The sequence below is a fragment of the Chlorocebus sabaeus genome, chromosome 1, assembly GCF_047675955.1.
Source record: "Chlorocebus sabaeus isolate Y175 chromosome 1, mChlSab1.0.hap1, whole genome shotgun sequence".
In the NCBI taxonomy this organism is placed as follows: Eukaryota; Metazoa; Chordata; class Mammalia; order Primates; family Cercopithecidae; genus Chlorocebus; species Chlorocebus sabaeus.
In genome coordinates this window covers 68,501,445-68,516,008 of record NC_132904.1, presented here as the reverse complement: position 1 = coordinate 68,516,008, position 14,564 = coordinate 68,501,445, and the positions used below count along the sequence as shown (strand labels likewise).

General features: G+C 42.6%; 1 protein-coding gene across 5 annotated transcripts in view; it reads left to right on the top strand.

The window, feature by feature from the left end:
- Positions 1-14,564, top strand: part of NUMA1 (nuclear mitotic apparatus protein 1) — a 79,843-nt gene that overhangs the window by 409 nt on the left and 64,870 nt on the right. For 3 of the 5 annotated variants that reach the window (XM_008019992.3, XM_073019066.1, XM_038004895.2), the window contains exon 2: positions 10,335-10,398. The gene's annotated coding sequence lies outside the window, so the exon portion shown is untranslated. Of the gene's footprint in view, positions 1-9,482; positions 9,547-10,157; positions 10,399-14,564 lie in introns of those variants that run through there. The other 2 variants (XM_073019049.1, XM_038004900.2) reach the window with 2 other exon arrangements.

Genomic DNA, 14,564 nt, shown 5'->3' with positions numbered 1-14,564 from the left:
AATAGCAGTAGTCAGCATTTTCTGAGCTACACCGTCCACAATGATCTGCCAAATGTTTATCTTTTTAATCTCCTAACCACTTGTTATACTTTAAAGATGGGGAGCCTGAGGTTTGTAATGTTTAGCTTGGCCTCGTTTACGTAGCCAGTGCGAGGTTGGCTCTACTTGGGGTTTTGCGGGTTGGGCATAAATGGGGACGGGGAAGGTGCTGTGTGGGGGCGCGCGTTGTCTTGGACTGGTCAGTGTATTTTGAGCCTCACTTTTCATATATGTAAACAGTGACCTCACCTGCCTTACCTACTTCCTGGGGGTGGTTGCCCTGGTTAAAACAGGTATGTCTTTTTCTTTTTTTTTTTTTAAATAATTTTTTTGTTTGTTTTTGTTTGTTTTTTCATCCACGGACTCTCACAGATAACATGTTTCATACACGCACCTCGGAGAGTACAAATTTATGACTATAAGTGGGGTGACTGTGTGAAGATTGTGGGTGGGCCGGAGCCCACTGGGTTAATGCTGCCGCCTATGGGTACTCTCTTTTGCTTACCTCTGAGTTAGCGCTTGTCATCTGTTATTTTTTGTTTTGTTTTGTTTTGTTTTGTTTTTTGAGACGGAGTCTCACCCTGTCGCCCAGGCTGGAGTGCAGTGGCACGATCTCGGCTCACTGCAAGATGTGCCTCCCGGGTTCAAGCAGTTCCCTGCCTTAGCCTCCCAAGTAGCTGGGATTACAGGCGCCCGCCACCATGCCCGACCAATTTTTGTATTGTTAATAGAGACGGGATTTCACCGTCTTGGCCAGGCTGGTCTTGAACTCCTGGTGTCGTGGTCCGCCCGCCTCGGCCTCCCAAAGTGCTTGAATTACAGGCGTGAGCCACCACGCCCGGCCTGTCATCTCGTATTTTAAGAGTCTATGCGAGTTTGTCTGCCCTTCTAGATAATGAGAGACTTTTTCGTCACTGCATCCTAATGGCCAGGCAGGATTTGCGACATGTTATGGGAATAAATGTATGTTTTGGAATAATTTCTTGGGCTGAAAGGGCACAGGAACTTCACTTTCCCGTTTTCATTTAGTGGCATTTGAACCTCAGTATTAAGCTGTCCTCTTTTCTGGAATGGCACTCCCTCTTGAAAACGTGATGATATTTTCTTGCTTTAATACATAGTTCCCTCTCTCTAGTATCTGTTGCCTGGTTCTATGTTTCCAAACTTCTGGGTTGTCTGGTCGTTAAAGCTTTAATGGTGAGGGAGTTGGGCCTCTCTTTACTGCTGTGAATATATGAGAATCTGGGGCGAACGTGAGGATCATGTAAGGTGCTTTCTGTCAGCACAGATGGGTGTGTGTTTCTTCTCTCCCTCTTTCTGTGTGATATTTTCTTTTTTAGAGGAAGAACCACATACTTCTTTGTGAAAGCTTCCAAACTACTATTTTCTTAGCCTAAGTTCAAGCAAGGGATGACTAATTGTAATGTCTAAGTTTTTAGTTCAAAGCGAAAAGCTGTACATTCCAAAAGCTTAAAGATCTTACCTGAAAGCTAATTAAGAAACATAGAATTCTTTTTCACATGTGGAACATGGAAGTGGGAAGAATGCCTTGAAATAAGACTGAATTCTAGAATTGTTAGGATGAGGGCATAGCGCTGCTCGGGTAGCTGAACAGAGCTGATCAGCGGCTGTTTGGACAGCTGTGTTTAATTGATAAAACTATGATCAGAAGATATTAGGTTGGTGCAAAAGTAATTGCAGTTGTTGCTGTTGAAAGTAATGGCAAAAACCGCAGTTACTTGTGCATTAACCTAACATATGGTGTGGTCATTTAATTCAGCCTCTTACCCAGTGTACACTAAACATACAAAAGGTGTTGTCCAGACTCAAAGTGAGTACTTTCTAGAATGAGATCATTCCCAAAGTCAATCCATCTCTATGTTGAACAATTTTAATTAATAATTATTATTTTGTAGCTGGGCATGGTGGCTTGCCCTGTCATCCCAACTACTCTGGAGGCTGAGGCAAGAGGATTGCTTGAGCCTAGGAGTTCTTAGCTAGCCTGGGCAACAGAGTGAGACCCCAACTCAATTAAAATATGTATATTGTTTGGTATTGTTAGTGATTATTTTGTTTTACCCATGTATGTCTGCTTTTGGCTTTTTCACCGTTCTTCCCTGCATTTTATTCCTTCCTTTTTTATTGCATAGATATATACATCCCCCAGATGTTTGCTTCAGTGGGAGTCTGTTAGTGGTAAACACTGTCTTCATTTAAAAAATCTTTATTTCACTTTCAGTCCTTTTTTGAGACGGAGTCTCGCTCTGTCGCCCAGGCTGGAGTGCAGTGGCGCGATCTCAGCTCACTGCAAGCTCCGCCTCCCAGGTTCACCCCATTCTCCTGCCCAGCTCACTTTCAGTCTGGATTGGTATTTTAGCTGGGTACTAGGCTTCCAATTATTGCCTCTTAGCACTTTGAAAGTGTTTTTTCAGCCGGGCGCGGTGGCTCACGCTGGTAATCCCAGCATTTTGGGAGGCCGGGGGGGTGGATCACAAGGTCAGGAGATCGAGACCATCCTGGCTAACATGGTGAAACCCCGTCTCTACTAAAAATACAAAAAAATTAGCCGGGCGTGGTGGCAATCGCCTGTAGTCCCAGCTACTTGGGAGGCTGAGGCAGGAGAATGACGTGAACCTGGGAGGCGGAGTTTGCAGTGAGCTGTGATCACGCCACTGCACTCCAGCCTGGGCAACAGAGCGAGAATCCGTCTCAAAAAATAAATAAATAAATAAAAAACCGAAACTGTTTTTTCATTGAAATTCTGGCTTTTTGTTGTTACTCCTGAGAACTATGCTTACAGATTAACTTATTTAATTGTAGGTAACTGTCTTTCTTTCTGGTTGTTTTTAAGATCCTCTTTGCTATCATTTGTGTTCTGTACTTCCATTACATGGCGTGAATTTAATTTTCTTAAATCACTATATACTGGGGGCATATAGTAATTCCTTAATCTGAAATTTCATATATTTTCACTAATTGTGTAGAAATTCCCAATCATTACCTCTTTACCTCTCTCAGATCTCATGCTTAACTTATGTTGAACTTCCTCATTCTGTCGTCCACATCTTATTCCTTCTTTCATAATTTCCATTTCTATTTTTCTGTGTTAACTTGTGGATAATTTCCTTATATCTATCTTCTAGTTTACTAGTTAACTCTTCAGCTAGGTTTGATTTGTTTTTTGAATTCTTATTTTTATTAGCTAACTTTTTCATTTATTGGAAGTACTCTTTGATTCATTTTCAAATCTGCTTGTTTTTCATGATCTTGTTTTTGTCTCATGTTTTCAATTTTGTGTCTGTAATAATTTTAAAGAAAGTTGAGTTTTGGCAGATGTCTACACCTGTAAACAGAAACCATAATTGAGATACAGAGGATTTCTCTCACCCCCAAAAGATTTCTCATGCTTTTTTTTTTTTTTTTTGAGATGGAGTCTCGCTCTGTCACCCAGGCTGGAGTGCAGTGGCCGGATCTCAGCTCACTGCAAGCTCTGCCTCCCAGGTTTATACCATTCTCCTGCCTCAGCCTCCCGAGTAGCTGGTACTACAGGCGCCCGCCACCTCGCCCGGCTAGTTTTTGTATTTTTTTTTTTTTTTTTAGTAGAGACGGGGTTTCACTGTGTTAGCCAGGATGGTCTTGATCTCCTGACCTCGTGATCCACCCGTCTCGGCCTCCCAAAGTGCTGGGATTACAGGCTTGAGCCATCGCGCCTGGCCTTTTTTTTTTTTTTTTTTTTTTTTTAAAGATGGAGTTTTGTTCTTGTTCCCCAGGCTGGAGTGCAGTGGTGCAATCTCAGCTCCCTGCAACCTCTGCTTCCCAGGTTCAAGCGATTCTCCTGCCTCAGTCTCCTGAGTAGCTGGGATTACAGGCATGTGCCATCATGCCCACCTAATTCTGTATTTTTAGTAGCTACGGGGTTTCACCATGTTGGTCATGCTGGTCTTGAACTCCCAACCTCAGGTAATCCGCCCTCCTCGGCCTCCCAGAGTGCTGGGATTACAGGCATGAGCCACTGCGCCTGTCTCTCATACTTCTTTACAGTCCATTTTTCCTTTCACTCTGATACCAGGAACCACTGATTGTTTGTTTGTTTGTTTTTCACTACAGATTAATTTCTGCTTTCTAGAATTTTATTTTATTTTATTTTTTGAGATAGGATCTGTCTGGCTTTGTTGCTCAGGCTGGAGTGCAGTTGCAGGATCTTGGCTTACTGCAACCTCTGCCTCCTGGGCTCAAGCAATCCGCCCACCTTAGCCTACCAAGTAGCTGGGACTACAGGTGCACACCACCATACCCAGCAAATTTTTATATTTTTTGTAGAGACAGGGTTTTGCCATGTTGCCCAGGCTGGTCTCGAACTCCTGGGCTCGAGCAATCAACCCACCTCAGCCTCCCAGTGTGCTGGGATTACTGGCATGAACTACTTCACCCAGCCTGTTTTGAATTCCTAGAAGGTTTTTCCCTCCTATCTCACTAAGTGAGCAAGGCAAGCTTTTTTATTTCTCTCTGGACAGATTTTTTTTTCCTAGTTTATTATCTTAGTATAAATTTAAGAGTCTCGCCTCTGCACAGGGATCTCAGTGCCTTTTGTGGACTTAAGATCTGTCTTCTGAACCTATGAGGGTGTTATAAATTCCATACACTGCTACGACAGCTATGTCATCAGCTCACTCAATCCTCCTGACTAATTCTTTGTTTTTGGTTCCTGGGGATTTTTCTTACTTTCTTGAGAGCTCAGTTTATCCATATGTCAGTTCAGATCCAATCAGCAAAACAGAAACCACACAATAGAGTGAAATCCATAAAGGAGATTGGTTTAAAGCCTTGGTAGAGGGCGGAAAAGCAAAAAGGGAATATTAAAGTAACTTCGATATAATAACTGCATAAAGAAGTTTTCTCATCCAGGACTGAAAAACAGGGAGGAAGGCTGGGGTTACCAGAACCTAGAAGTCTAGAGGGATCTGGAGGAGCTGCACCCAGATTCTCTGGAGAGAGGGTGTTGCCTGGTGCTGCTGGTTTCTCAGGCCCTCATAGGAGGAACCTGGAGGAGCTGGCTTCTGTTGAGCCTTACTTAGCTGATGCTGGTGCCTTTGAGGGGCAGGAGGCTGGTTTTGGGAGGTTAGAAAGCAACTGGGAAGAACCAACTTCTGTTGTCAAGAAACATCAGGCTACAGGAAGGAGGAAGTCTCTTGTAGCTTTCTCTTGTCTTCTGTTTTCCCTTTATCACTCCCTGTTGACAGGGAGCCCGCTGGCAAATGCGAAATGGGGTTTAGTGGAGTCCAGGCCCCAGCATCACAAAGCGGAGCATAACGGTAGATTTGGAGCTGAGAGACAATACCTTAATAGCTGGCACAGTCTAAAAGGATGTTTATTATATTTTTCTGAGCACTTCCAGGCATATTTAATAGGAAGGTGTTCAGGTTATCTGGTCTGTTTTTTGTATTTATTAGTTTTATTTTATTTATTTGTTTGTTTATTTTGAGATGGAGTCTCACTCTTGTCACCCAGGCTGGAGTGCAGTGGTACAGTCTTGGCTCATTACAACCTCTGCCTCCCAGGCTTAAGCGATTCTCCTGCCTCAGCCTCCCGAGTAGCTGGGATTAAAGGCATGTGACACCACAACTGGCTAATTTTTGTATTTTTAGTTGAGACAGGGTTTGACCATGTTGCCCACGCTGGTCTTGAACTCCTGACCTCAGGTGATCCACCCACCTCGGCCTCCCAAAGTGCTGGGTTTACCGGCGTGAGCCACTGCACCCAGCCTGCTTGTTATTTTGAGACAGGGTCTTGCTCTGTCACTGGCTGGAGTGCAGTGGCGTCATCATAGCTCACTGCAGCCTCAATCTCCTGGACTCAAGCTATCCTCCCACCTCAGCCTCCTGAGTAGCTGGAACTACAGGTGCACGCCACTGTGCCTGGCAACTCTTTATTTTTAGTAGAGACGAGGTCTCGCTATGTTGCCCAGGCTGGTCTCAAACTCTTGAGCTCAAGCAATTCTCTCAAAGTGCTGGGATTACAAGCATGAACCACCACACCCAGCCTGATCTGTTCTATCAACAGTTAGTAATAGCAATAGGTGACTTTTTTTTTTCTTCCAGTATATGCTGTGAACTAGGCACTGTTCTAAGTACTTTACAGAAACTACTTCTTTTTATTTTTTTTGAGATGGACCCTCGCTCTATTGCCCAGACTGGAGTACAGTGGTGCAATCTCTGCTCACTGCAACTTCTGCCTCCCAGGTTCGAGTGATTCTCCTGCCTCAGCCTCCTGAGTAGCTGGGATTACAGGCGCACACCACTACTGCCTGGTTAATTTTTGGGGATTTTTTTGTGTTTTGAGACGGAGTTTCACTCCTGGTGCCCAGGCTGGAGTGCAATGGCGCAATCTCGGCTCACCGCAACCTCTGCCTCCCAGGTTCGTGATTCTTCTGCCTCATCCTCCTGAGTAGCTGTGATTACAGGCATGTGCCACCAAGCCCAGCTATTTTTTTTTTTTTTTTTTTTTTTTGTATTTTTAGTAGAGATGGTGGTTCTTCATGTTGGTCAGGCTGGTCTCGAACTCCCAACCTCAGGTGATCCACCCGCCTTGGCCTCCCAAAGTGCTGGGATTACAGGCATGAGCCACTGCGTCTGGCCTAATTTTTGTATTTTTAGTGGAGACAGGGTTTCACCATGTTGGCCACTCTGGTGTTGAACTCCTGACCTCAAGTGATCCACCCGCCTCAGCCTCCCAAAGTGCTGGGGTTACAGGTGTGAGCCACTGCATCTGGCCAAAGGCAGCCTTTTTATAGCAGTTTGAACTTCTGTACCAGTCTCTACTATTCTATGATTGTTGATTTGGTTTTCTTATTCTAAATACAGGACTTTATACTTAATTCTGTTACATTATTTCTTATTTTTTGGTAACATCAGACCTATTGAGATCTTCTTGCCTGGTTAAATCTAAAAACATTGTATTGTCTATGATTCACAGTTTAATGCCAAAGCTTGTCAAGCAGGCCTTCTAGGTTTTCATTCTAAGTCTTTGGTAAAAAGGCTAAACCTGATAGGTTTGAGAAGCAAATTCCATGTCACAGCACTATACATTTTACTCCAGTTAACAGAGGTTTTAGGGGAATGGTTTTGACTATTTCTCTGGAAAATTGGGGGAGAAGCTGTCTGGAAGGCCAGTATCTTGGGTCTCATTGAGGGGAGGAGAGAACCAAGGTAAAGGGTTGACCATTAGATAATCAGTCGCCCTAATAAGGGGCCATTTGGCAAAAGTAAAAATGATGTATCTGATGGCTGTAGAAGGGAGAGAAGGCATCATTGCATAGCATGATCCTGGGTTGAGGCCTCTTTTGGCAGCTGTGTCGCCTGCTCTTTCTGTCCTATTGAAGGGCCAGTTTCTTTGAAGTCTGCACAGGAAATGCCAGTGATTCAGCCTTGCAGATTTCTTCTGCTTTATTGCAGCTGAGAACTGGTTTATCTGGTGAGAAGGAAAGACTGCATGTATTTCAGGCATGTTTATTTGATACTTGAGTGCCTTCCTGTGACTGGCCAGAGACACTTGTTTTGCATGCTGTCAAATTTTTGGTACCCGGTGGCAAGGTGGATGCAATGTGACCTCAACACTTGGTCCTCTGAGGTCACATTGTATCCACCCTACCACTGGGTACCAACGTGTGGGCAGCAGCTGCATTCAGCCCTGTGAGTGGGCATTTGTTCAGTGCCTGTACTTCTGTGATGGCCTCAATGAGAAGTGAGGTAATTGCCTGCTTTTCTAGATTTCCTGTGGTGAGACAATGTGAGTTTTGGAGAAACCTCTTATTCCCTAAGAATTTCCTGCTATACCCCTCATGAGCTGCAGCAAAGTGGACTCTGATTGCTGACCTCCAAATGCCCAGTTTTCTTAGGTAGTGAGCAGATACCTAATGTAATGAGTGCCTATTATATCTGTCACAGATCTGAGTATATAAAAAAGTATATAATACAGGATTTCCCTCCTTACTAAATTTTTTTAGTTTGAAAATTTTCAAACCTATAGATATTTTGCAAAATAATATAACAAATACTTACATACTTTTCATTTAGCTTCCCTATTAACATTTTGCCAAATTTGCTCTCTATTTATCCTTTTCTGAATCTTTTTGACTGTTAGATGTAAATATCATATTATTTAATCCTTATTTCAACATTTCATAAGAAAAAAAGTATTTCATAAGAAAAAGGTATCTTCCTGTGTAACTTCAGTACTATTAACACTCAGGAAACTTAACATTGATTCAGTGCATCCAATGTATAGTACTTATTCAGATTTCTTGTATTTTCCCAATGATGTTTTTTATTGAGTTTTTTAAAATTCAGGATTCACTGAAGGATCACGCATGTATTTATGCACTTAGTTGTCATGACTGTCATATCTTTAGTCTGCTTTAACTTTGAACAGTTCTTTTTTAATCTGAATGCCTTTTTATCTTTCATAGCATTTGTCTGATTGTTTCTTCTGGATTAGATTCAGGTTAGGCGTTTTTGGTAGAAGAACTATATAGTTTAATACAATAGTTTGATGAGGCTGACACTAAAATACATAGAAGCAGTATCTGATTTTGTAAGACAGTATATAATTTTGCACTTATTTGTTCTATCTAATCTATAAACCCTGTAGGAATTTACAGAAGAAGGAATTCAGTAGGACTTGGAATAACTAGGAATGAAATACTTTGGCAGAAAGATGGGGTTTGGAAGATGAACAGAATTGGAGGCAGTTGGGATATGGTTAGATAAGCTGTGATTTGGGCTTCCCATCCTACTATTAAGGTTGTGTATCATGAAAAGTGACTTTGAGGGTTCTGTATCTTCCATGGTGTTTGTACTGCTAGAAGCCTAATAGTATAGAGCTCTTGCTTTGGCATCAGACAGGTCTAGAGACTGTGCCCAGCATTTTGCCAGTTACCTAACCTTGGAGAAGTTTCCTCATTTGCAAGATAAAGTATTAATAACTATTTAAAAGGTTACTGTGGCCAGGCGCGGTGGCTCAAGCCTGTAATCCCAGCACTTTGGGGGGCTGAGACGGGCGGATCACGAGGTCAGGAGATGGAGACCATCCTGGCTAACACGGTGAAACCCCGTCTCTACTAGAAAATACAAAAAAACTAGCTGGGCGAGGTGGTGGGCGCCTGTAGTCCTAGCTACTCGGGAGGCTGAGGCCGGAGAATGGCGTAAACCTGGGAGGCGGAGCTTGCAGTGAGCTGAGATCCAGCCACTGCACTGCAGCCTGGGCAACAGAGCGAGACACCGTCTCAAAAAAAAGGTTACTATGATGCTCACAATGAGATACCACATAAATATTTGAATTAAAATATTTGAATGCCTTTACGGGAGTGCAGCGTTTCCTGGATCTGCCGTGTGCCCCGCTGGATCATTTTGTTTTGTTTTGTTTTGTTTTGTTTTGTTTGGATACAGGGTTTCGCTCCTTTGCCCAGGCTGGAGTCCAGTGGTGCAGTCTCAGCTCACTGCAACCTCCCAGGTAGGTAGAACCCAGGCTCAATCCACCACACCCGGCTAAATTTTTGTGTTTTTGTAGAGACAGAGTTTTTCTATGTCGCCCAGGCTGGTCCCGAACTCCTGAGCTCAAGTGAGCCGCCCACCTTAGCCTCCCAAAGTGCTGGGATTACCGCTGTCAGCCACTGCACCTTGCCTGGATCATTTGTTTCTGTTACTTGCCTGACCCCTGACGACGTTTGAATTTACCACTCCTGGGTAATTGAAGGCAGGGAAATGAGAAAAGGCTTGGCTCAGGCAGAGAGAAGTGGGAAGATTGGCTTGATCAATTCAGAGTGTATTCTGTAGAATAGTGGGAAATAAGGTTGAATAAATGACTTGAGGCCATATAATGGAGGATTTGGAAAGTTAAGCCAAAGAATTTAGATAAGATGCTTTAGGGAGAAGAAAACTGTGGAAGATTTTTGAGGAGGAGGAGAGACACTTGAAAATGAGAGTGGTGTGGGGCCTCCTGAGGAAGCAGCTTTCTGACTTAGAGACTGAAATCCTAAGAGGGCAGGGCCTTCACAGTGCTGACCAAGTGTGGGTGTGGCTTGGCAGTCTTGCCACGGAAGGCCAGAATTTCTGCCCCAGTGACTCTTCCTGCTCTGCCACTGACTCACCTCATTGACCTGGCCTGCATGGCTTCCCTTCTGCTTGCTGTCCGATCCACAGAATGCTGGGGTTGCCCAGGATACTGTGAGGCTGAGCTGACCAAGAGCGGGTGGGTTAGGGGAATGAATAATCATTCCTGTCCCTTTGCCCCTTCCCTAGGTGGAAACAAAGCCAGACTGCCGGGGATCATCCTGTTCTAGTGTGTGGAGGCTTCTACCAGGAGGTAAGTCAAAATGGTTCCTGCCCTTTACTTTTTCATAGGTCAGATTTGTCCTGAGCAGGAGCTCTACTATTTACTTTTTCCCTGACTCAGGTTCTTCAAAATGACTGTCTTTGAATTATTTGAAGCAAACAGGTTACCGTAGGAGGAGAGCAGAGAGGTTTAATAAAGATATTTTTCTAACTGTGGTAGGGTGGTGTCCAGAGGTTTTCTTTGGACCTTGCTCTGAGGTAGATTGCCCAGAACTCTTGTGAGCCAGACACTAAACATTGGCCATTGAGGCCACTGCAGAGAAGTCCTGTTCTTTAAGCCATTATTTCTCCACTACTGGGTTTCAGAACCATTCTTGGTGTACTTTAGTGTCCCAAGTTATTTATGTCCCTTTTGATCAGGGGAATGAAGGAAGTGAGAAGCAGGGGAGGAGGAGCTGTATGCATAAGTATGTGTGGGTGCATTATGCTGGGAGTTCGGGTGTCTGGGTTTCTCATCCTGACTGTTGCTAACCAGATGTGTGACCAGGGACAAATTGCATAACGTCAATGGACTAAACTTTTCTCATATGTATAAAGGGACAGTTTGGATTATATGATCTTGAAGATTTCTTCCAGGGCCGAAATTTATCATTATATAATGTGTAATTATAAAGTAATGTAATAGTTGAACAAATGTGACAGATATTGTACATGTCTTGCCCCCTTGATTGTAATTATGGGGCAATTACAATGTTTATAAGTTTGACCCCTTCAAAGTAATTGTGTTCTCAGCCTTTAGATTTCCTTTGGTGATGGTGTCATTGCCTCAGATTACCTCTGAGCCAATCTTTGAGTATGCTCAGAGGTAGCACATCTTTACTCTTAGCTTGGTGGATTCAGTTTTTAGAAACAGCCAGAAGATGCCGTGAGCCAAAAAATCATGCAAGGCCATACCTTTTTTGGTGAAGAATGAGGTGTGACTATAAAACAGTAACACCGAATTTTTCTGTTTGTCTCACATGGAGTAGACTTTAAAAGCAGCTCCCAAAGAAGTGTTTTGTTAGAATAAGTAAATAACTTCCTAAAGAGAGTATTTTGATTGCAGTTTTCATTTGATTTAATAAGATTAGAAATGTCTGCTGGAAAACAAGTCACTTTCCTTTATAGTGACTGTGCATATGCTTGCTTATACATTGGGGTGACTAGATAGTGGAGAAAACTGGCCCTTCGTTTTTTTTTTTTGTAGACAGGGTCTCTGTCACCCAGGCTGGAGTGCAATGGCGGGATCTCGGCTCACTGTAACCTCTACCTCTCGGGTTCAAGCGGTTCTCCTGCCTCAACCTCCCTAGTAGCTGTGATTACAGGCATGTGCCACCATGCCCAGCTAATTTTTTGTATTTTTAGTAGAGACAGGGTTTCACCATGTTGGCCAGGCTGGTCTTAAACTCCTGACCTCAAGTGATCCACCTGCCTTGGCCTCCCAAAGTGCTAGGATTACAGGCGTGAGCCACTGCACCCTGCCAAAAACTGGTCTTTCTCCTGGTACTTTTCCCAAATCACAAGTGTGTTGAGGGCTGAAAAGAGTTGAAACATGTTGCTCTATAGGAAACTGCAGCTGAGGAGCCCGTTGCAGTCCCATCTCCAGAAGACCCACAGAAAGAGTTGGAAGAGTTCTTCAGGCTATGGCAACCACTGCCCACCAGCATACCCAAATCAATCAAGATGAGTCCTAGGTGGTGAGGCTGAAGCAGATGGTTTGGTAGCTCCAGTCTGTTTTAGGGAGAAATGATGTATTAAATCACTACATTGATTTGTTTTTTGTTGTTAGCCATTGTGGGTTTGAAAAAAGGTAGGCAGGAAGATGGTGAAGGGGTCAAGCATAGGGGCTGTTACCTTGAATATATGCAAATTAAGCTGATTATATTATAGTGCCCTGTAATCTGTTCCTGGAAATGGTGGTCTTGAAAACTGATCAGTAAAATGAGGTATTAGACAGCCTGTTCAAAAGATTCTGTCACTAAGTTACTGTATAATCATTTGCAGTTCCCTTTCTTTCTTTAAACATTGTTTTCCTCATTTTTATATTGGAAAAGTTAAGAGATGCTAAAAGTTCTAGATCTGAAAATTGGATAAGCCTAAGGAGGTCTGAGGTAGAGAAATGTCTATTCTAAGCTGTTTGACTACTGGACTTGGGGTAGGAGTGGAATTTCCTTTTTACTTCCTAAATTATAGTTACTTTACTCTCTACTTAGAGTCACAGCTGGATGATCAAACATTAAGTAGCTATTTAATGAAAAGCAGGCACTGGAAGCTTGCTGCTGAAAAACAATCACAGGTCATGTTAGTCCTGAGAAAAGTCATTCCTTGGTAGGACTTATTGTTTGAAGGAGGTGGTGGTGAATTTCATCAAAATGGACAGTGTAGATATTGTGATTCAGACAATTGTGAGACTTTGTTTCCTGCTGTTACTAATTTCAAGCCTTTCTTTAAAGGGATTCTCCTCATAATTGGTACAGTGGGGTTCATTTAGAGAAAGAAGAGCCTTATGTACCAGAATTAGAAGTTAATGCCCAAGAGCAGGGCCAATTGCTGGAGGACAAAGTGTCCTAATCAGTTGCTTTTCAATGCTTAGATCCTACAGGTGACCCCAAAGATAAAATAGGCTACTTTGTAGCCCAGATCTTCCAGCCTAGTGCCTAGCAAGCTCACTAAGGAGAGGAGGTGACCTGTAGAATCCACACCTCTTAATCTCCCTATTTCTCTTCTTTTCCCTCAGTGCCCTTTAGTTTTAATTAGGATTGTGTAAACGTAGTCATCTTGCCAGTCCTCATAAAGTGGCAAGCCCTTGACATTTTCTGCTGGTCACTCATGCTACGTATATAACTTGCAATTAGAGGGACTAGCTTCTTTGACAATTTGCCATCCATGGCTGTACCACTGAAAGAATTCAGATTAGGGCCAATTGGCTGTCATTTACTCAGGCAGCATATTTAGTACCTACTGTGTGCAAGCAGTGTGCAGGAGTAGAAATGATTTTAAAATGGTTTCTGCCCTCCAGGAGTTTAGTAAAATGAAACAAATATTACAGCTAGCATCCACCCAGGGAGGATTGTAATTAAGTTTGCAGAGGAACAAGCAATATGGGAGCATGTAGAGGAAAGAACAATTGTTCCTGATTGTGGGAGCGATAAGGAGAGTTTCTGAAGGGAGAAGGCATTTTAGCTAGGTTGTAAAGGAATAATAGGAGTTCAGTAGGTTTAGGAGACAGGGCATTTGATGGAGGTCACACCATGGGCAAAGGCACAGAGCTTGGAAAATGCCTGGCGTATATGGGGAAAATGTGCCTGAGATAGAGGATATTTTAGGGAATGAACTGAAGATGAGGCTGGGGAGGAAATTTTGAGGGTTGGATCTTAGAGAACCTTAAGTGTCATGCTAAGAGATTTGGATTTTATTCTTCATGGAATTAGCTATTAAGTGTTTTTGATTTACAGACTAACATGACCCAATCTATGTTATTTAAGTCTTGTCTGTTCTTCAGTGTAAAGTCTTAGAGGTTAGGTTGAGAGAAGGTGGTGGTCCTGGTTCTTATAATACAGTATAAAGTTTGTCAGGCATCTCCTGTTTGGGATCTTGATTCCTCAGTTATATTTACTAAAACAACTCCAAAAGCAAGAAGGCAGGAAGTGGTCCGAGCTGTGTCCCTTTAAACTGAGCTCACTACCCACCAAAGATGATTTTCTTAGGCATATACATTATGAACAGTCTTATTGCTAGTGGATTGCTTACTACTGATAATTCTTTGTGGATAAAATTTCTCACAAGGAGCGGGCTTTTCATTATAGGGCAGAAACCAAAAATATTTTTTGAGCCTGATTGGAAAATAGTATATACTCATTCTAGGACATGTGAAAAACACAGAGAAGTATAAGGAAGAAAACTGAAATCACCCATAATCCCACTATCTGGAGAAAACTACTGTTCTTATTTTAGCATAGTTTCTTTTAGTATTTTGTGCTTGAGTATTTCTGGTTTTGCAATTTCCATATCATATATTACCTAAAATTTTATATTCTGCTTTTTTCCCCATTTACCATTTTTTCATTATATACATTTATATATACTCTTCATAAATATTTGTAATGGCTGCATAATAGTCTATCATATAGGATTTTTATATGCTTTCAGGTTTTTTAA